The sequence below is a fragment of the Phaenicophaeus curvirostris genome, chromosome 20 (genome assembly GCF_032191515.1).
Source record: "Phaenicophaeus curvirostris isolate KB17595 chromosome 20, BPBGC_Pcur_1.0, whole genome shotgun sequence".
Lineage (NCBI taxonomy): Eukaryota > Metazoa > Chordata > Aves > Cuculiformes > Cuculidae > Phaenicophaeus > Phaenicophaeus curvirostris.
The window spans coordinates 4,709,280-4,731,034 of NC_091411.1; the positions used below are offsets into that span (position 1 = coordinate 4,709,280).

At 46.0% G+C, this 21,755-nt stretch overlaps 1 protein-coding gene across 2 annotated transcripts in view; it reads right to left on the minus strand.

Annotated features, from left to right (window-relative positions):
- ASTN2 (astrotactin 2) overlaps positions 1–21,755 on the minus strand; it is a 344,412-nt gene that overhangs the window by 31,219 nt on the left and 291,438 nt on the right. The window lies entirely within an intron of this gene.

The following is a 21,755-nucleotide window of genomic DNA, read 5'->3' on the forward strand; positions in this document are numbered from 1 at the left end:
TGGCTCCAAGTCTATAAGGAGAGTTATCACCTATGGACAACAGCAAGTAGAAAACACACCTGGACCATCAGCTGCAACAGGAATCCTCTGCAGAAACCAGGGCCAGGGCCGAGTCATCTCTTGGGCAGGGGAAGGGGGCACACAAGCAACACATGCAGGACCACCAACCAAGGACAGGCTCCAGGTACCCAGGAGCGCTGGAAGACTGACTAAATAGGCTCCCTGCCCTAATTGCACATTCAGTTCTTAAAGGGGATACAGCCTTTTTCAAAACTCACCTGTCCCAGTGAAATGTTTCTGCTATTTTAGATTACAGGGAAAGGAGGTGTTTTTAGAGCTTGGATGGAACTGCTGTCAATGTATTGGGGTACTTGTGTGGGTTTGGTTTTTTTCATTCAATGAAAATCAGTAGCTTTGCATTCTCTTTCACTTGCACCCTGCTGGCTCCTGGACCTCTGTTTGGAGCTCCTTCAGCTGTGCTGAAGAACACTCACTCCTTTAAAAGCATTCAAAGTAAAAATTACTAATTAAAAATGCTGAAAACCTTTTTCTTTTTGTCCTCTGGTTTATGACGCTTATTACACGCTAGGATCATGACCCAGCTGAAACTGAAAATGCTCCATTTACTAAGCTTTTCAGGCATGATTATCCACTGCCGTGCAACCTGTCTCCTTGCAATGGGCAGACTGTCTATCAGTTAGAGCTCATTGCATTCAGTTCCCGTTTTGCATTCATGTAACTGAGAGCCCAAGGTATTAAACAGTAAAAAAAAAAACCACCAGAGCAGCTGTCCTGGCGGTGCCCCTGCTCCCACTGTTGGGAATCAGAGAAAGGGCTGCTGCAGGTGATAGAGTTATGCTGGTATAAGCAAACCTGGACCCAGATTGCTGTGCTGGGTACCTTGTGCATGTGTAAATGTCAAGACACTGCAGCAGAGGGAGGAGAATTCCCTTCTCAGCACTTTTCTTTCTTTACTTTTCTAAAAGCAAAAAGTGACTGAAGACCACTGAAATGAAGCACAAGTCTGGGTTCTTGGTACTTGCCCTAAGAAATAACCTAGCAGATAACCAGCCCGGAATGTCTCTATGTGGCTGGACTACCCAGGTAGAATTAAAAAATCCCTTCCTCCTCCTCCCCTACAAACCACATTTGCATCTTGTCTAAAAATACACAACTCGGTAACAAATGTCTCCCTTGGCTAAAGAAAAGAGCAGCAATACATTCTTTTCCTCCCTAAAGGAATCCAAGCCTTAATTATTCATTTTAATGCTCCCAGCATGACTTGTTCTTTCCAAACTTTTCTTCAGGCAGCTCTGTCACCGGTCTTTTACCCAGTCCCTGGCCCCAGGTCCATACCAAAGTCAACTCAATGGGCAGGTTGGGTTGGCAGTGGTGCAATCACTGCTTGGAAGTCACAAGTGCTGAATGGCATTGAGCAAAACCCCTTAGCTCTGGGTTTATGGTTAAAACAAACTTAAAGAAAAAACCCTATCGCTCATTTCCAACTTTCATTTCCATCCCTTTTCATATAACTCTGCGTTGGATAGGGGAACCCTCTGTCACCAGAAGTCCACTTTATGACACTGTTATGACTCACAAAGCAGATGAATCACAAACACATAACAAAGAAGCAGGACCAGATCGTGTTGCTGATCTAGTGTGAAGAGCTTGAAGTCTCTTCAGACCTCAGGCAGTCAACTTCTTCTGACCAGGAAGAAACTTCCTGGGGGACAGATCATTCCAGGGGTGCCTGCTGCTGGATACCACGCCTTCCTTCAAAGCACTCAGGGTTGAGTGGCAGGTGGTGAGTGGCAGCAAAGAAAATAGCTAGGCAGAGAGACTGTGATGAGCAATTAGGAAACACCACAGGGAGATTTGGACCAAGGGCACAGGAAGCATCGGTCAGGACATCGTGCTAGGGAGCATAAGAAATGGATGGGATGGAAAAGAAAAACAGAGGGCTGAGACAGGGAGTGAAAAGGGTAGAACCAGGCTTGCAGGAGACTGGAAATAGGATGGAAAACATCACGTGCAACCACTGAATTAAAGTGTGTATTAAAATTGCACAAGTATCTCTCCTTAAGGCACCCACTAACTTCTGAGCGTTCATCTTTCATGGTCTTTCTGGGTAGCTTTGAGTGGAGTGGAGCAGGCTGGCAATGAGCAATGCCTCAAAACACAGTGGTGGTTGTCACACGATGGTCTGGTCTGGCATGGAGTCCGATCAGACCTGACTAAGCAGCAGAGTGTGTTTCTGTCCCCTTGTACAGGAGGAAATGAAGCTCTTGGGTTCTGCCAATGCAGTGTCAACTTGAGTTACGCCAAAACCCTTGCATTAAAATCCCTACAGCAAAAGCGTGCTTTGTGTTCAAGCCTGAGCTTCTGGGAGACTTTCCCCTCTTGTTGGCTCAAAAAAATGCATAGAGGTTGTTATGATAAGAGCAAAATAGATGCTAGCAAAGGTGCTGAAACCTCAGCCCCAAGGCTGGAAGTCTTTCTGCACCTGTACAAGCAGCAGTGAGAACACTGGTGGTGTCTGACGGCATGGACCATGGAGCAAAGACGGGTTGGGTAAGGGACGCCTCAGGGACGAACAGACTACTCAGCGCTGTCAATCCACAGCAAATGCACGGAGCTGCTTTCCCTTGCTCTCTCATGGGTGAAGCAGGGCACGCAGCAACTTTGTTTGTTCACCTCTCACAAGAGAAGTTTCTCTTTGTTCAGTCCAAGGTGCTCAGAAAGCAGCTGAAATGAAATTTCCTAAGCCACCCCCAGGACCAGAGAACAAGTTATTCCCTAGATTTAGACTCGGACATTGTCAACTGAACGCAGCTAAGGCAACAGGAGCATTTTCTGGCATTGCAAGAGGATGATGGACCACTAGTGTTGCCCTGCAAAACAAAAGTAGTGTTGGGATGCTGTAACAATGGAGAAATACTGACCTACCTGCACGAGGCCATGGTGAGACCTCAATGCTCATCTGTGCTTATGAACCAGGCACAGGGAAAGCAGGAGAGATTTCACAGGGAAATAGCAGAAAGCACAAGTTTACCATACAAGCAGAGACATAAAAATGGCAAGTAGAAATATATGACTGAATACATCAACAGGGCATGCACTCAGATGGAAAATAAATATTTAGGCTAATGGGCAGTAATGGCAAGAGAAAGTAAATGGGATATGAATAAACGGTCTGCTCCTGAGAAGAGCAAATAACCTAACTATCTTTTAAGAAGGAGTTTGATCACTTTATAAAAGGGATTATGTGGATAAGTAGCTTGTAATGGAAAGCAAAGGGTCTTCTCTTTCCCATCTGGACCTGTATTCTCACACACCCCGCCAGCAAATATAAAGAAGGATTTCAGCCTCCCAAAGCAGCCCTGAAGCACAAACCTTCTAGATTGCCGTAGTATCTTTGCTCGCATTATTAAATTTCAGAAAGAATCTGAAGGTTCTCTGCAGAGTAAATGATAGCTAAGTAGATCATCTCTGTGGAGTAGGAGGTATTTTATTGACCAGACAGCCATCTGTGTCCTTCATTAATAGTAATAAATAATTAATGTCATGCTAAATAAAGCAATAAGCTGTTACAGATATCAAGGACAAACGACTAGCTCCTGTGAGGATGCCTTACCTGTGTTCACTTCTCAGTAGTAAAAAATCCAGACCACAGCTCAACATCACTGTGGTGCTGTGCACAGAGCTAAAGACGATCCCTGATGCACACAGATTGCGTGTAGTCATAGAATCATAGAATCACAGAATAACCAGGTTGGAAGAGACCCACCGGATCATCGAGTCCAACCATTCCTATCAAACACTAAACCATGCCCCTTAGCAGCTCGATGCTAATGTAATGGCGCAACTGTGCCCAGACAAGGCATGCTGATCCTCCTAACTGCACACCAAATCCCTGCAAGACTCTCTTCCCCCTCATTTCCTTGCCACCATCTTCTCAGGACTGGTCTGCCTCAACACATCCGACTCCCCAGGCAGCTTTTGAAAAGTGATCTCTGCTCTACTAATACCCGTCGTGAAGATGCAGCTCCCTCCATGTTGCATTTTCCTTCTCTTTCCAGTGCAGCCCCTCTCTACAGCCTCATCCTCTTCCACAGATATGGCTGCAGTGTTTGGCAAACCTCCTCTTTTTGGTTTTGTGAACAAGTATCTTAAAGTGATCCTGGTGGTGAGTCAGAGCTTTCCCTAAAACAGAGGGAAAGAACAGCACGCTTGGAGCTTGCAGAGGGGGTTAGCCCCATTATGTGAAGCTTTGAAAACTTCCTCTGGCCACATCAGGTCTGGCCACACCACGGCATAGAGGGTAACCAGCAGTGATGGCTCTGGGACAGCCACCTGGGAACTCAACTTCATGTCTGGTCTGAAGAAGGAGGAGACCCTCGACTCAGCAGCCTGTCTGCAAGGCTGAGCTGGCAAAATGCTCTCGAGTGAGCGTATTTCTAGTGGCAGGAGGTTCAGACGGGCAGGAATGGGGACTGAAGAATGAAAATGGATGGTAGCTGGCTCAGAATGTTCACTCGCAGCATCCAACAGTCTTAGTCTGCCTCAATCCTTCCAGTGTGACCTGTGCCAGCACTCAGCGGTTGCAAACAGCAGGCGGGATGAATCACCTATCAACCATCCCACTGAAGATAACAAGAGTTACAGCGTTGAGTTCAACCAGACTAAACAAGAAAGTGAGGCCAGGAACCTCCAGGAGGTTAGAGGAGCAGAAGGAAGCTCTGGGACCCTCACAGGCATTCCCACATCTTCAGCCAACGTCCCTGTGCCATGAGCAGCATGGACAAAACGCAGGCAGTGCAAACCAAAGTGGAAATGAAGATGAGAGGAGACCTCCCTGCTGCAATTCACCTTCAGGATTCCTAGAAAGAGGACAAAAGGGAAAGTAGGAAGGCACCAATGTCTCTGTCTTGACAGCTTCTTTACTAAACTGGATGAAACCAATCCTGCAATGTTACCAGTCACTTTCTCTCTCTCTCTTTCTCCCTTTTGCTCTTTTTCAACCTGTTTTCAATTTACTCTTGTGGCATCTCTGACTGTGACCTCATTCTGGTACTTAAATGGGGATAAAAAAAAAAAAGAGAGAGAGTGTCCTTTAAAAAAGAAATGAAAGAAATCATATTTTATTTAGCTTGGTTGGTTTTGAAGCTTTAGCAGAAGAAAGATTAACCTTTTCTGCCTAACTTAATGAAAACAAGGAGAAAGCCTGTATGGATAAATAAATATCCGTGTGGGTATGGAGCAGGCACGATCGTGTTACAGCCCCGGTGGAGCTGTAATGGGGAACAGGCGCGTTCCTGCACAGCGGCTCCCAATTCCCGATCCATTTTGAAGGAAAGAAAAACAGAGTAGAATGTCAGAGGCCCAAGTGGACATAAATGAGGGAGCCCAGGGAAGGCAGATGGGGCCCAGTGAGGATCTCCATGCCCAGCAGCGACCTCCAGAGCAATGCCAGCAAAGCAGATGGAAAAAGAGACCTTACTCCATTATCCTTGCCAGGTTTTGGTTCCTGAAACGAGGAAATAAATGGCACGCTCAGCCCTCCAAGTCTGTCACCTTTTGGTGGTCCTTGTCCCACTCTCCTCTACCTCCAGGGCTCTGCCTCTGACAAAGGGATGTTCAGAGGAAGGCTGCAAGCCGAAGGTTTGGACCGCATTTTCGGATGGGTAGATGGAGAGCACAGACTTGCAGGGTGGTTCCTCCACAATGAGGTTGTTGCTAGGTTTAAAGTGCTTCAGAATTGGCACCTGGTGGGAGAAGGCAGCGAAAGGTGCTTTGTCTTGGAGACGATAGTCTGATTTAAATCAGCGTAACATAACTTTAGGCGATGGAGCTGTTCCGATTTACATCAGCAGATGGTCTCTCTCTCGCTGTCTAGATCATTAAAAGCAAACCGTCCTGGTGGAAGGATGACAAAACCTCCTTCTCTACATGGCTTGCCAGATTATAAAAGAAATAAAAAGGCCTAGTTATTACTAAACAATCCTTCTGCCCACATTCTGGGAGCAGCCATGCATGCCAGCCTCTTGTGTTAGATGGGAGACTAAACAACATGCCCCAAAAGCCTGCAGGCTCTGAAATAATTTCTTTGTTGTGACTTTTCTCAAAGACACATCCATCGGGAATCCCTCTGGCTGGGCACAGGTTCTCTAGGCTGAAACAGAAAAGCCAGTGATTATGCTGTGTAGCTTCAGGTCCAGTTTATGCTTTACTCCTACAAAGGTGCAAATTGCAGCATTTCTCTCAACGTCTTCACCTTGCCCAAGTTATGAATTTGAGGGAAATTTGCTTTTTAGGTCTGTATGCTACCAGACACATTACTAGTGATTAAGAGCTCTCCTCTGGGCTCCCCAGTTCCTTTGCTGATGGAAGACTGCATTTGTAGATCACTAACTTTAAGGAACAACGCTTTAGCTGAGCTAAGAGCAAAAGTTGCTTTCCAGTGCCACTGAAGTCTCTTGACTGGCTTCTCTGATGTTCTCCAAGGCTAGAATTTGCTGTATACAGAGCGACCATGTGGAACTGAAGGATGGGCTGTCTTGCACTGTTCTTATCAAGAGCAGCCAGTCGAACGGAAGGAAATGGTCTTAATTTGGACGAGCTGCACTGTTCTAAAAACACGATGCACAAGGTTAATCATGGGTGTATTCTTCTTTTATGGTCATCAATAGGACTCACTGCTCCTTCACCTGAGCTCTCCACAGACTGCTTATCACAGTTTTTTCACAGTCGATATCTAAGACATCAGAAAAACTGCTTCAACTCCTGTAAAAACACATCACCTCCTCCACCTCCCCCAAGGCAGTACGCTGCTGGAGGAGAGTGAGAAGTAATGCATTTCATTCCGTGTTCTGAGCCCTCCAGTATTTCTCAAGGTTCACTGGGTTGCTAAAGGTCAACCACAGCCAGGCACAAGCTGACTCTGCTGTGCTTGGAGCCATCCAGGCATGAGCCAGTTCCAATCTCAAAGCCACGTATTCACATTAGCATGGTGGAGAGTCCAAGTGAATTTGTCTATTCCCCGGGAGTTTGTTTCAGACTCTCCAGCATGTTAAAATAGTTATTTGATTTCAAGGCAAAGTGGGAACCCATTTGTGCTGGGAGTTGGCAGACACAAAGCAAAGACATGAGCTTTCTTCTCAGATACTTCTTGTCTGGCAGAAGATTCTGTCCATCGCCACAGATCAAGTTCCCACCCTCATTTTTTCTCCTTTCATTTTTAGCTTCTTTTAAATTAGAGGCTTCTTAACAATGGACCAGTGGTCCAGACCACTTGGTAGACCCCAAGGCCTGTTGTCAGCAGCCTGAATAAGATCCAGGGACTGTGCAGAACCTTATATTCACCAGGAATTCCACCAGCCCCAGAGCTACTCTTCCACAGAATAAACTGATGTGTCAGATACTTCAGAGTTGGCAACAAAACCTGTAGCATGACCTTTTTCTTCTTAAAGGCACAAAACTACTGCACTCTTGTGGTTCCTAGGGGAATGAGCTACTGTCTGGAAATAACTCCCAGATTTTGCATGCGAAGATGGTACCAAGGACCTGGGCTCCACCAGTCCAGAGCACCAGGGGCTTCCATCTTCTGCTGGGATTAAGATGACTAAACTTGAAAGGAGGCAGCTTTCACTGTGAAACATGTCAGGGGACAAATCTTGGGATCCTTCCTAAAGAAAGGTAATGACAAGGTGATTCTGGCTGGTCCAAGTGGGCCTTGGAGATACACCTCCTGATGTATAAACTTGCCAAGTACACAGACTTCCTAACCTGCCTAGTACATGATGGTCTATGAGGAAAAGCAAGGAAGACCTGCCAAACAGCAGGGTCAGGTCCTTCGTTTCCAACTCTACTGAGCGGTCTCTTACCTTTATTCTCAGCCCACCGGCTGATTTACATCCACTGGAGATGTATTTGCACACATATGCAAATACCAGACAGGAGGGGGAAAGAACATTTCCTAGAAAGAAACTCAGTGTGCAATTAATCACTAAGAACATAATTATTTCGGGTCATTTGTCAGATCAAATTAACGTAAACTTATGCAGAAAAGCCATCAGCTGGTCTGTGCTTCACTTCTCTTTGCACTTATTGGGAAAGTGGAATTTTTGGACTTGTTAGATCAGCCAATTTCTTCTATAGAATCATAGAATAACCAGGTTGGAAGAGACCCACTGGATCATCAAGTCCAATCATTCCACTGCTGCCTGACCCTGCTCCCAGTCCTTTCTTACACTCCAAGGCTCAGTGCCGGAAATTGGACCAGAGCACTGCCTGTAGCAGCAATCAATTTTTTGTTCGGTCCCATTTATTCTAAGACGTGTTAATATGTGCAAATTCTGATGAACTACTGATAAGATTTGGACCAGTATATTCCGAAGGGCTCAGCACAAACAACTGCAGCCAGATCTGCAGCCTGTTAGCCAACGAACACTCACAAAAATTGGTCCTGCTGGAGGGATCCACATGGAAGCAGACCTCTTATTTGGTCCTAATTATGTAGATTTGGACACTGGAGAATGTGGGGGCAGTTCCTCAGTTCATAAAATCTCCTGTAGCTCCCTTCAAGTCAATGGAATAATAACAATTTACACTAGCTGAGTTTCTGCATCCTGGCTGTGAGCTACTTGGAACAACTACACTGTAATGATTATTACAGATATTTCAGATCACTTGTCTAAGACGGATAGGAGAGTAGTGCTGCATGAGAAAACAGAGAGTTGGTTTGCTATGATTTCCAAAAAATTATTGACCCATATCTTGCAAACATTTACACATGTTTAGCTTTATTCATGTGAGCTGTTCCATTACATTTGTGTGCCAGATAAACTAATGTACATGCTTGCAGGATCAAGGTTAAAGCTTGGGCAAACACAGCAAGTTCTAAATATTTTTGTAGATACGTTCAGTTACCTCGGATTCAGACTAGAAAGCGTGTCATTTGACTGTGCCTCTTTTCATAACTCTCCATTTATCCAAGTAGGTATCACAAGAGAAGCCAACTGCAATATCAGAATAAAACTGAGAGAAGAAGAAATTATCTGACCAAACTCAGAAGCTAGAAACAACCCGCTCGGTCAGGACTAACTTATGCAAGAAGTGAGATCAGTGCTTGAACAAGGAATTACCTGGGTTACTATGGCTTCTTTGCCTCCGTTTTCTCTGGCAAGGGCTTAGGCCATACCACCCAAGTCACAGAAGGCAAAGGTAGAGACTGGGAGAATGAAGATCTGACCACTGTAGGAGACGATCAGTGGTGAGATAGTCTAAGGAACCTGAAGTTGCACAAGTCCATGTAACCTGATGAGATGCATCTGCAGATCCTGAAGCAACTGTCGGATGAAGTTGCTAACCACTACATTTGAGAAGTTATGGCAGTCCAGTGAAGTTTGCATTGACTGGAAAAGGGGAAACACAACCCCTGTTTTTAAAAGGGGAAAAAGAAAGACCCAGGGAGCTACAGGCCAGTCAGTCTCAACCCTGTGCCTGACAAGATTACGGAGCAGATCTTCCTGCACACATAAGATAGCAGCTGACTGGTGACAGCCAACTTGGCTTCACTAAAGGCACATCATGCCTTACAAATGTGAGGCTTTCCATCCAGAGGGATCTTGGCAGGCTGGAGAAGTGGGTCTGTACGAATCTCATCAAGTTCAACAAGGCCAAGCACAAAGTCCTGCACTTGGGTTGGAGAAATCCCAAGCACAACTGCAGGCTGGGTGGAGCCCTGAAGAGAATGCTGGTGGATGAGAAGCTCAACGTGAGATGGCAACGTGTTTCTTGAAGACAAAATGTGTCAGCAAGACTCCTGCCACCCAAAGACTTCAATGCACTTCACAAAGGACATTAATAACCCTGACAAGGTAGCACCATTTATACCCCTCAAGCAAGACATGAGCTCTGTTGTGGTACACACCTAAGCTGCAGAAGGCAACCAGTGTCATGAAAGGTAACAGGCAAAGGAGCAGGGGGGCAAAGAAATTAAAGTACTTTTTCAGGATAGCAGGCAAAAGGCAAATTTAAGGCTATAATACAGAGCCCCAGTCCAATTTTCTAACCACTATTAGCTGGCTTTCATCTCTTGAAGACTATTAACCCATTTTCACAAGTGAGCAAACACCAGGCACTGAGGGTACCTTCCATAAGCGCACGGCAGGACACTGGCATAGAAAGAATGCCTTCTGCTCTGAATTTTAAGTCATGTTTCCCGGAAACCAAGACAAATCAATCCTGGCATCCACAGGAAATGGGAGTTGGTGGTAGCCAGGACAGCTTTGATGGATGATGTCCCCTGGGAACCCAACTCACCAAAGGTCCTCTATAGTGGGAACAGTTGTTTGACTCCTATATGTCCTTGGCAAAGCAAGGTATCTGGGCACTCTTCCCATCCCCAGGACCACTGATCACTCTAGGATGGTTAGTTGGAGACACGTCATCACCAGCAACTGTGCAACATCTTCCCACTCAGACGACAAAAGACAGATTCCCAGAATGAGCACAGCAGGATTAAGCCAAGTGGCAAATAGATTCCAGGGCTGTTCCAGGATCTGTGTTGACGAGGGAAGCCAGTGCCAGGTAGCCAACCCGGAGCTTGTACAGCGAGGTTATCACTTCCCTCCTTTCTTCAAATCCATAAATAGAACCCAAACATTGCTTGGGCCATGTTAGAGAGATAAGGTGAGTCTCTCCCATTCCTTGCAAAGCCTGAAATAGAAGCCCTACTACTCCCTATCCTAAGCATCAAGCGTAGGATGTTGACATTTAACAGCAGGGAAAGCTACCAAACAATGAACCTTCTCAGGTCTCTCTTCCCCCCTCCCTTTCCCTGGTCCCCTGGAAAAAATTAATAAAGTGATGTGGAAAAAAAACCCAAAAAAACCAGACCCAAACCCCAACAACCAAACCCCAACCATTCTAAGTCTGTGGAAATAACATGTAGAGGAGAAGAGTGAGTCAGGCTCTGCTCACTGTACAAGGGTCATCAGTCCTGAAGGCAGAGATGACTCACCAAGGCAAGAAGAACTAGAAGGTAGAAGAGATCATAAAGAAGGTGCAGAAAGGAAGTTGTATCCAAGAAGAGCAGATTGCATGCACCTTGGTCTTTATTGAACAGCAAGCAACAGGAACTGACCTAGGATGACTCACTTGATAGCAGTTATATTGTTCCCTTGGTGCTTCGTCCTGTCTTTCTTTATGAGAAGGGGGACAAACAGTCTGTAAGATCCCTGTAAGATTCCCCTGTCTCAGACACTGAGTGGAGCCTCACCTCCCTGCTGTCTCTGCTTCCAATGCTCTTTCCCATACACATTCCCTTTAACTGCGGCAGCATTAGGGATTCTGCTTTCCCCATAGAAGATGCCATCAAGAAGATGAGAAAAGCAGGGCCTGCTTAGGATCGTGGCATGCCACGGGGAGGCCCTCTAGGATGCCCCTGGCACAGAAAGTACATTGCCACAAGAGATGGAGAGAAGGATGGGGTTCGGGTGCCCAGGGAGAACTCTGTCTGCCAAAATGCTCTCCTGCCATTTCTCCTCAGCCATCCTCCACCTCCTTTTATCTAATAACCAAAACCATCCAAACACAAAAAACTTGCCCTGAAAAAAACCCTAAATAATAATAATAAAAAAATCCTCCCTCTCAAGTTCACAATGAGAGCTGTAAAACGTTTTCTGCTTGGAAAATTCTCCCGGTCAGTTTTTCCTACTGTTTAATCCCCGCTTTGAGTTACACAGAATGAGTAAACACATTTTATAAGGTTCTAATTCATACCTAACCCACACAGTTTATAGCTTAACATAGTAAAATATACACACACGTGCGCACACTTTTTATACACACACACACACAAATGCATAATATAGCCCTGGTCTCACTCCTGCAAGTATGTCTGATTGCTCCGGCATATGCTCTGCTATGAAAGCAGCCTGGCTTGCTTAGGTGTAAGTTAGCTGGTCAGGGGAGTAGTTTCCACTCCAGATTCCTGCAGATTCCTTTGTACTAAATAACTAGTCAGTTTGGTTAAAGGAATGGTGGGATCCACCACTCCATCCTTAGAGGACTAAGGAACAGCACTATGTGATCATTCAAGCCCATCCTGGTGAGTTCTGTGATAATTTCTCACTTGAAGGCAAAGACAAAAGCCATTCTCCAAGCCAGTGATTCAAAGTTGTTTCCAGCCACATGAAATGCAAGACGTGGGCTTGCAGCCCAATAATGCTATTTTCATTTTCCTCCTCCCCCAAGTAAATAAAATGAGTGTTTATTTCCTGAATGCTCTGGTCTGAGAAAGGGCAAAACTTTCCTCCAGGAGCCAGGTTGCTGGAAAGGAAAGGCAAAGGCAAATATTTGCCGAATTTGTCAATGAGCTCTTATTCCATTTTTCTTATTAATATTTATTTAGACATAATGTGAGGGGAAACCTGCTCAGACCACAGCCATGTGGGAGATTCCACTGCTATTCTCCTCATGCCAGCTGCTGGTGGGGAGGGGGAGAGAAGGAAAAAAGAGACAAAGAGAGAGTGTCAGGGAGTTCACAAGCAATTTAGAGAAAGTCACAGAATCACAGGCTGGTTTTGCTTGGAAAAGACCTTTAAGATCATCCAGCCCAACCATTGATCCACCCCTGCTAAGTCCAGCACTAGACCATGTTCCCAGGTACAACATCTACTTGTCTTTTAAACCCCTCCAGGGATGAAGACTCAACCACCTCCCTGTGTAGCCTGTCCCAACCCTTCCAGTAAAGAAATTCCACCTAATATCCAACCTAAATCTCCCCTGGTGCATCTTGAGGCTGTTTCCCCTTGTCTTGTCACTGGCTGCTAGGGAGAAGAGACTTAGCAGAAGACAGGATGCATTGAGAAAGCCAATGCATCTATGGAACACATGATGGGTTGAACAGCTCAGCCTTTCTTGCTGACATTCCAGGCACAGGTGTAGCTTTAGAGAGAAAATTATCTCATTAAAGTGTGCTCTTCTTTCCTTCTTTTAAAGGAAGGAATCATTAATGACATGGAGACAAGTAGAATAAACTGCAACCCCAGGGTTAGTAAATTGGGCGAGACGAACCTGATGTATTTCTTCAATGAGACAGTTCTTTCCCTAGACATGAGAAGCGTAGTAAAATCTAATTTATTTGGGTATCAAGAGGTGCTAGCCATGACAAGACATGGGTAATTATTAGCTAAGCTTGAAAAGATGGGAATTAGCAGAAGAATTATGCAGCAGGTAAGGAACTGAGTAATGGGCAAATGAACACAGGCTATGCTGAGAAGAGAGTGATGGGAACTGAGTTATAACTAGCTGTGTTCCTCAACAGTCAGGCTCTTAATCAGTCCTATTTCTCACTGGAAATACAGCGATGACTTTAGCATCGATGAAGCGGAAGGCATTATAGACACACGAGATCAGAAGATCAGACAAAAGAAATTAAAAGATCTTGAGGGCTATAGTAATACAAGTGGAATTCATTTTAATATTTTAAAATGCAAATTAACTCCAACATGGACATTAAAGTAGTTCTTTTGTTAGCAGAAACCTCTGCAGACAGAAACCAAGGAGGAGAAATGCCTGGATGCACTGGCTGGTGGCAGCACAACCACATGTTGCCACTGGATTGAGAGCTGGAGAAAAGAGAAGACAATTTTTGCATCAGCCTAGAAAAGGTCTTTCAGTTGAAACAGAACAGGATCAAAACCTTTGATAGCAAAAGGCTGAGTGTGGTGGCCCATAACCTGCTTCGCCTTCAGAGATTCACAGCAAGTCTCCAGCGCAACGTCTTCAAAATGCGGCCAACTTCAAAGCAGGCACATGGTTGCTCGGGGCTTTATCCAGCTGAGTCTGAAAATCTCCAGGGACTCCTCCAAGAGTCACATAGCTGGTGTGTACATAATCATTGCCTGGTAGGAAAAATCCCATTGGACTGTGGTGTCCAGGAGCAAAGACCTGGATATTTGCACAGGGCTTCCAAGCCCCAGCTCTGCTGGCTCCCCAAACTGGCTGAGAAGCACCCGGCTGTGAGCGAGTCCCCTGTTGCCCTCCACTGGAGAGAAGGAGAATGTCACACTGCAGTGTCACAGCTGGGGACAGCACAGCTGAAAAGCATCTCCTCTTTCAGCTGGGGCAATAGTCTGTGCTCTGAGAGCAGAGCAGCTGAACTCTAGCTCTGTTTTTGTCTCGGGTAGCAACAGCTGGAGGACATAGGTTTGCTCAAACCACAGCCAGACGATTGGAAATAAAACCGATATTCATATATTAATTAACATCTGGTTACTCGTCTAATTACATGGTACAATGTGCATGAGTTTTTTGTTCCCTCCATATTTTATGCATTGAATGAAAACTAAACAAATGCTGCGAAAGCAGCTGTGCAAGAGCAAAAAAACAAATGCTACCCAAATTTGTACTTCACAACACTTACTGCCACATCAGTTTCATTAACATGTAAAGATGGACGTGACTTAACCAGGACAACAAAGATGGTGGTGACATTGAACTGGAATTAACATCCAGCCTGATCCAACCTGGCCATTTTTCATTAAACTGGGCTTTACTTTATAAATATTCTTCTTTTTAAAAAGTAATAATTTGTGTTAAACTGAGCAGTTCAGGGTCTGATTTAGCAAATTATTAGTTATCCATTTTCAAAAGACACTTTTAATGAAAACCCGCCCTAAAAATTTCAGCCAGATGGTAACGCACCATCCCAAAGGAAAGGAGCTGATGTCACCCTGCCTGTGTAACACATCGAGGAGGAGGAGGGTTACAAGGATGATTCGAGGGCTGGAGCATCTCCCATACAAGGACAGGCTGAGAGAGTTGGGGTTGTTCAACCTGGAGAAGAGAAGGCTCTGAGGAGACCTTATAGCAACCTTCCAGTACCTGAAGGGGCTACAAGAAAGCTGGGGAGGGACTGTTTACAAAGGCTTGGAGTGATAGGATAAGGGGCAATGGGTATAAACTGGAGAGGGGCAGATTTAGACTAGAAATAAGGAGGAATTTCTTCACAATGAGAGTGGTGAGGTGCTGGAACAGGTTGTTCTGAGTAGTCATGGAAGCCTCATCCCTGGAGATGTTCAAAGTGAGGTTGAATGGGGCCTTGGGCAGCCTGATCCAGTGGGAGGTGTCCCTGCCCATCACAGAGGGGGTGGAACTAGATGATCTTTAAGGTCGTTTCCAACCCAAAACATTCTATGATTCTATGATTTTAAAAGTCTATGATCTAACAGTGTTTGGTGCTCTCTGCCACACTTTGGGGACGGAAATCAAAAGGAATGAGGAGGAAGGAAAGCCAGATTAATTAAGAAAAGTCATCACTCAGGTCATCTGGTGGTAACACATTATTGCGTGTGTGTGGCTGTCGCCAGGCCAACAGGGAGGTGATGGGGACAGCAGGCGTCTGCACAAGGATGTGGGCAGGCAAGGAAAAGAAAAGCTGAAGGCTTGCTTTGGCACCTGGTTCCAGGTTATGTTTGAGTTTTGTTCAGAAAGTCGTGTTGGAAGGGGAGGACAGGTAAGAGCAGAGCCCCTCTTCCTGCCCCACCACCAGTGACCTGGGGGAAAAAGATGCCTGACATCTGCGTCCCCACTGAGAAATCCAGAAAGGCTCTAATGTGACCAAACACTTCCTCTAAAAGGCTGCAGGCTCTATTAATAATACAATACCAAGAAAAAACAACTGTAGATTCACAAACTCCTTTCTAAAGCCAACAGTAAGAGGAGTCCTGGGGCTGTCAGAGGCAGAAGGCCACAGGGTTTTGGGAAGCAGCTTGCATGGAAGCAGAGCTCCATGGCACTCACCCTTCAGCACCTGCCCCGCTTGGGCACCAGGCTCAGACCATGGCTCTGTTTGATGCAGCGGAGGAAACATAAGCAGCTGCTCACCTTTTGTGTGGACCAGCGGTTATGCTGTAAGCCTCTCGCTAGCACAACAGATATATACAAACACAACCAGGGTACGAGCATACATCTCGGATGCAAGCTCTGAAGGGTTAATACCACCAGGTAGCAGCTGGTGTCACCTTCAGTTTGCTAAAAGAAACCATAAGCAGGAGAGGATTGGTCTTCTCATTTGAGTTACCCATCCTTCACGCAGAGCAACCCTACCAGATAAGCCCTGCCCTGCTGGCAGTGAGGTGCGATCCATCTCCCCCAGCTCATCTCACTGCAGCATCTCCATGAAGGTGAGTGGGCAGGGTCCCACCACGGTTTTATGGTGAGCAGATAGACTCCCATAACCCAATAGAGATGTTTCTATCCCTTACTGCATCCCTGCATGAAACCAGATACATGTTCAGCCACCTGAGAAGAAGACAACCATAAAAACACTCCTCCAAGCTGAGTGGGTAGCATGGCCTCAGCAAGCTGGCCCAGCACTTTCCGTGTGTTCAGCTCCTACGACATTGCCAAACTTTAACTGGTTGGGTTGAAATTTTCCACACTGGGTATCTGCCTCAGGCTGAATTTTTTTTGGAAAGTTGCAGATAAAAAAAATCCAGCCAATTCCAACAAGGCAGCTCAGGAAAAAAATATAGTTTTCGTCATGTTAGGAAAAAAAAAATGGCAGAAACCTCTAACAAACTTACAACTTTCCTTGTGAAGCCCCAGTGTTCAGAGTGGGGACTTGGCGCTTGGCAGACAGGGTGGTCACTGTGTTAATGGCACAACTTGGTCACCCTTGTAGAAATTTCATTCACGTTGGCAGTATTACGAGGCTGTCAGTGCTTGGTTTGCTCACACCCCACAAAGAGGTTGTTTGGCTTCTCCCGAGTTCCCTGAGATGCTCCAGCCCCTTACAGCTTCTGCACTGGACCCATCCCTGGAGATGTTCAAGGCCAGGTTGGGTGGGACTTTGAGCAGCCTGGTCCAGTGGGAGGTGTCCCTGCCCATGGCAGGGGTTTGGAACTCGATGGGCTTCAAGTTCCCTTCCAATTCTATGATTCTATAAGACCACCACAGGTGAATGCATGGAGAGATCTCACTGCGTAGGGAAGTGCCTGACTGAAAGGGCTTCACCCATCTCCCACTGAAATAGACTGGGGAACATTAGTGACTTCTGTGGGGCAGGATTCAACTCTTAGAAAGGAAAAGCAGAAAGCAGAAAACAATAAAGTCCAGTGACAAATTGATAATGAAGTGTCTTGCAAATTATGACCTACTGTGCATGAACAGGCTTTGTTGCTTTGCTTGTTTCAGCACACTGCAGTTTCTCTGCTATTATTTCTTTTCATTGCAAGCAGTAACAAATAACCACACAGTGCCATTGGTTCAGCAGGTAACTCCTCTAGTATGGCACACAAGCAGAAAGCTGGGCAGCTCTTAGGCCGCCACACAAATCACTTTGGCTGTGATTCACTTTCCTTTAGCACTCTCCAAACGAGACATCTAGTTAGGTTCTTCCTTTAGCCCACAGAGAGACAGGGGTGTCTCCTGATGGTGAGTCCTCACAAACCACAGCTATGGAGACATCTGAGTGGGATTTCCTGCAGAGGAAACCTGTGCAGCTCTACTTATCACTGTGGGAATATGGACGTGCAGATTAGGCAGATGACATTAATGAGGATTTGTCCCGGTCTAAGGATACAGCTAAACCATCATGACAAAAACCAGCTTCATAGTCAGACTCTTCTACCGTATAGACCATCAAGGAAGAACAACTGAAACATGGACACAGCTGAACTTCAGGAAGGAGGTCCATGAGACACCGTCCCACAGGTCCACATTTCCATCCACGCAGCCTAAACTGATCAAAGTTACAGCCAATGCGAGCTACCAGCACCTCTGCTGCACAGCCACGTGGACATCCATGGCTCATGGAGCTTGCACCCACAGGTTAAGAGCCCAGCACCCTGACCAGTGAGCACCAGCTAGACTGGAAAGCCCAGGCAACTAGCCATGCTCAAGAAAACCCTTACCCCCAGGGCTGTGTGCTTCAACTCTGCATCCCCAAAATCTGGAATAACAAGAGTTCCCTGTCCCAGACATGGTTATGAGAAAAAAAAAAAATCCATGAGATTGATAGAATAACATCTCAGATAGAGCAAAAAGTCAGATCTCCATCTGCTAGAGTATCCTACTTCCCTCACTCGAATTCTTAACACCATCTAGCACTGAGTGGAGCTTACATCTCACTCCTCATATTAGACTGGGATGCGTGGTAGCTAAAAGCTTGTCCTTTATCTCTGCCTGCTCTATGGTTTTCAAGACTGCTTCAGTCTTCAGGGCTACTACCCTCTGATCTTTCACCAGTATCAGGAAATGTGCCAGGAGGAAGGAATAGAAAGAAACCCAAAGGAGACAACTGTCATGTGAAACTCCAGCATGAATGGCGCAACGGGTTGCATGTCAGGGGGCCTTGGAAGGGCTGGTGGGAGCTGGCAGGGTGGGCAGTTGCTCAAAGGAAACCACAGAGGACTGACCAAGCACTTGAAAGATTCCACACATACCTCCCAGATATGCTGGCATGGTTACAAAATCCCTGCCCAGCACTTGGGGTGGTGGCTTGCACTTGGAAAAATTAAAAAATAATAAGGGGAAAATAAAAAAGAAAAGGAAAAAAACAAACCCCCAAACAATCATTCGTGGGGCACGCGGAGGGCGGCGAGTCCTCTGCTTTAATGAGATGCTGCAGGCACTGATGTCTTGGAATTTGGGCTATGCTTGCGGTCCATGAGGCGACTCCGAAGCCTTTGGTCACATTAAGCAACATTACATGATAATGCTGCAGGCCTTTCAGGCTGAGGAAGAAGGAAAACAAAACAGATGACTCTGGATGGAAAGGCATTGCTGTAAACCTGGGAGGGAGAAAATTCCTTCTGATACTTTTTTTGGCTGGTTGTGTCCTCCCCTCCCGCCTGCCACCTCTCTCTCCCTTTCCCTCCTCCTCCTCCTGAAGAACTGGTGACAGCAAGATTTTGTGGTTTTTTTTTTTTTTTACTAATATTTCCATATTAAATAGAAAGGAAGAGTGTGAAAGGCCATGCAGAGTGGTGGCAGCTAGACAGTGGAATCTGCAACTGAAGGGTGGAGTTGGAGCACTGGAGAGGTGCCGGTTATTTATAGGGTATGAGAGAACACAAAAAATGTCTGGCCCCTTTAAGGCCCCTTAATCCAAACAACCAATGGAAAGAAAAAAAAATGGGGAAAAAAGAAATAAAAAAGAAAAAAACAAGGGAAAGGAAAAAAAATGAGGAGAAAAGGCATCATCGCACTAGACTGCGAAGCATGAAGGAAGATCGCGCGATGGCCTGGCATGGTCCTGCCCCATCCCTCCAGCTTGACCTGCACCCCACAGTTCCTTCACATTCGGGTGGTGGGACCAGCACTGGGACGAGGAGCCCTCGCTCCCCAGGCAGCGCTGAGACGCAGCTGCCTCGAGGGTGGGACGTGGCAGCTGTTTAAACCATGATATAGCAGCGTTGGACAGGAAGCGGAGATGAACGGCGCATTCAAGAGAAATCAAAAAGGAGAAGTCGAGAGCGTCAGGAATATGGGCTGGAAATTCCCTTTCTTAGGTTGGCATTTGTGGAGTAACCGGGGATCTTTGCACTCTGATCTGAGAAGAAGAGTCTGTGAAATGCAGCTGTTCACAGTCCCCACTCATTCAGGGACACATGAACTGGAGGGTCATCTTTACGGCTTTTCATAGCCAGGTATTTCAGCGTAGATGACGGTGTTCTGGGAAGGCTCCTGGTCGGACCCTTGTCACAGCTGGTTTAAGCAAAGTTACTCAGCATTAGGCCTGGAAAATCATTGCTTTCAGCTTCTTCCTAGGATTCCTGATAGATTTTAGCCCAGCTGAATAGTCTTCCCCTACAAGATGTCCTTGTAGGGACTGCAGTGCAAAGAGGGGTCACACAAACCACAGCAGTTTTGCACTCTAAGTAAAACTCTTTTTTTCCTTCTTTACAAATGAAATGCATGAGGTTATGCCTATCTTTTCTAAGCAGTCATAAGGGAATTGTGAAGAGGTCTTGGAGGACACTCAGCGCTTGGGTGATTTAGTGTACAACAAAGTGGATAAGTCATCAACTTTGATGAATACACACCTGGAACCAAGGAAACTGAAGAAAGACAATTTTGTGGATAGCAAGGGGTCAGGAAAGAGATTCAAGAGCTCAAGTGGATGACAGTGACACTAAATCCTCAGGTCTTTTCACAAACCCTGCTCTTATTTCCTAGGATCCTGTTGAACCCATGAGCCTTCATTCCCATTCTCCTCTGCCAGTATCAAATAACAAATGTCAGATCTCATATGGGAACCACTAACAATGTAAAAATAAGATTTATATGGAAAGATGAAGTTCAAAAGAACAGTTACAAAACCCAGAAAGGTTTTGTTTGTACCCAAGCACTCACAAATAAAATGAAATACAAAACACTGCTGTTAAGGACTGTGATCACCATCGCCTGTGACCTTCTCCCACCATCACTGTGATTTCGAATGCTGGACACTGACTACAAATTAATTTGCCGAAACTGAGGAAAATGATTCCCTGATGTGTAAATAAGAAAAGGCTAAACATGCATTAGGTAATCCCAAACCTCTTTTGACCAAGAAAGAGGCCAAAAGAAGGGAGATTTAGATTAGATACAAAGAAGAACTGCTTTCCTGGGAGGGTGAGGAGGCCTTGGCCCAGGCTGCCCAAGGAAGCTGCCCCACCCCTGGAGGTGTTCAAGGCCAGGCTGGATGGAGCTTTGAGCAACCTGATCCAGTGGGAGGTGTCCCTGCCCATGACAGGTGGAGTGTGAGTGGGGTGTGTGTGGAGGTGGATGGGGTTTAAGGTCCCTTCCAACCCAAACCATTCCATGATTCTAGGACCACTTGTAGTTCACACAAACCACATGCTAGCACTCCCTCTAGCTCTCCTTTCATCAAAGATGGGAACTCCACAGCTCTAGATCTGCTCCCTACCTTCCAGCCTCGTGAGAAGGATGGCAGCATTACAATGTCAAAATCCTTAACTCCAAGTTGGTGATGCTAGTTTAGTTTTTCTAGGGACCACAGAAAAGCCTAAAACATCTTGGAAAAAATGGAGGCATGGAAAGGTGAAAAGACTTGGCCACAGCAGGGAGAGTCCTCAAGAGATGTAAATCAATACAACTCATTGATGTCAGCGGCCCAGGGAGGCTGGACCAGCATCAAGCAGAGCAGCAAGGAAGAGGAGGGCTGAGCCTCTTCCTGCTTGTCACAATGCGATTCCAGGAAACTCGGACCGGACCTCGGCTCTCCTCCTGCTCTGGATTTCAGCCACTGGCTCATCCTGCTCGGAGAATCTGTCAGCACACCTCAACCCTCGAAAACTGGGGCTTGAGCCAAGGCCCTCAAAAGGCAGCAAAGGAAGGATGGGAGGCAGAGTCCAAAAGTGTCTTTCCGCCCTAAAGGTGAGCCCTTTGGAACAGGCTCAAGTCCCACTCAATCCGCCTGGGGAGGGCCTGCCAGTGGCTGTTTGATATGTGGAGTGAATGAAAATGTTACCCCCATGCGGTGACGTTCCAGCACCTTTCAGCACCAACTTGTCTTTTCCTTTATCTTTTTCTGTTTTAAACACAGACTCTTGGGAAAGCAACTTTGCAGACCAAGCTGCAAAGCAGAGACAGAATAGAATTGTCTTTTCTTTTTGGCTCCCAATACAAGAATGCAAAGCATTGTCTCTCTGGGAGAAGAATTAAGTATGGGCAAGTGTTTTGGCAAGAGAGCCACAGAGGAGAATGGAAGGCGAGGATGAGGCGGGGGAAGAGAAGGG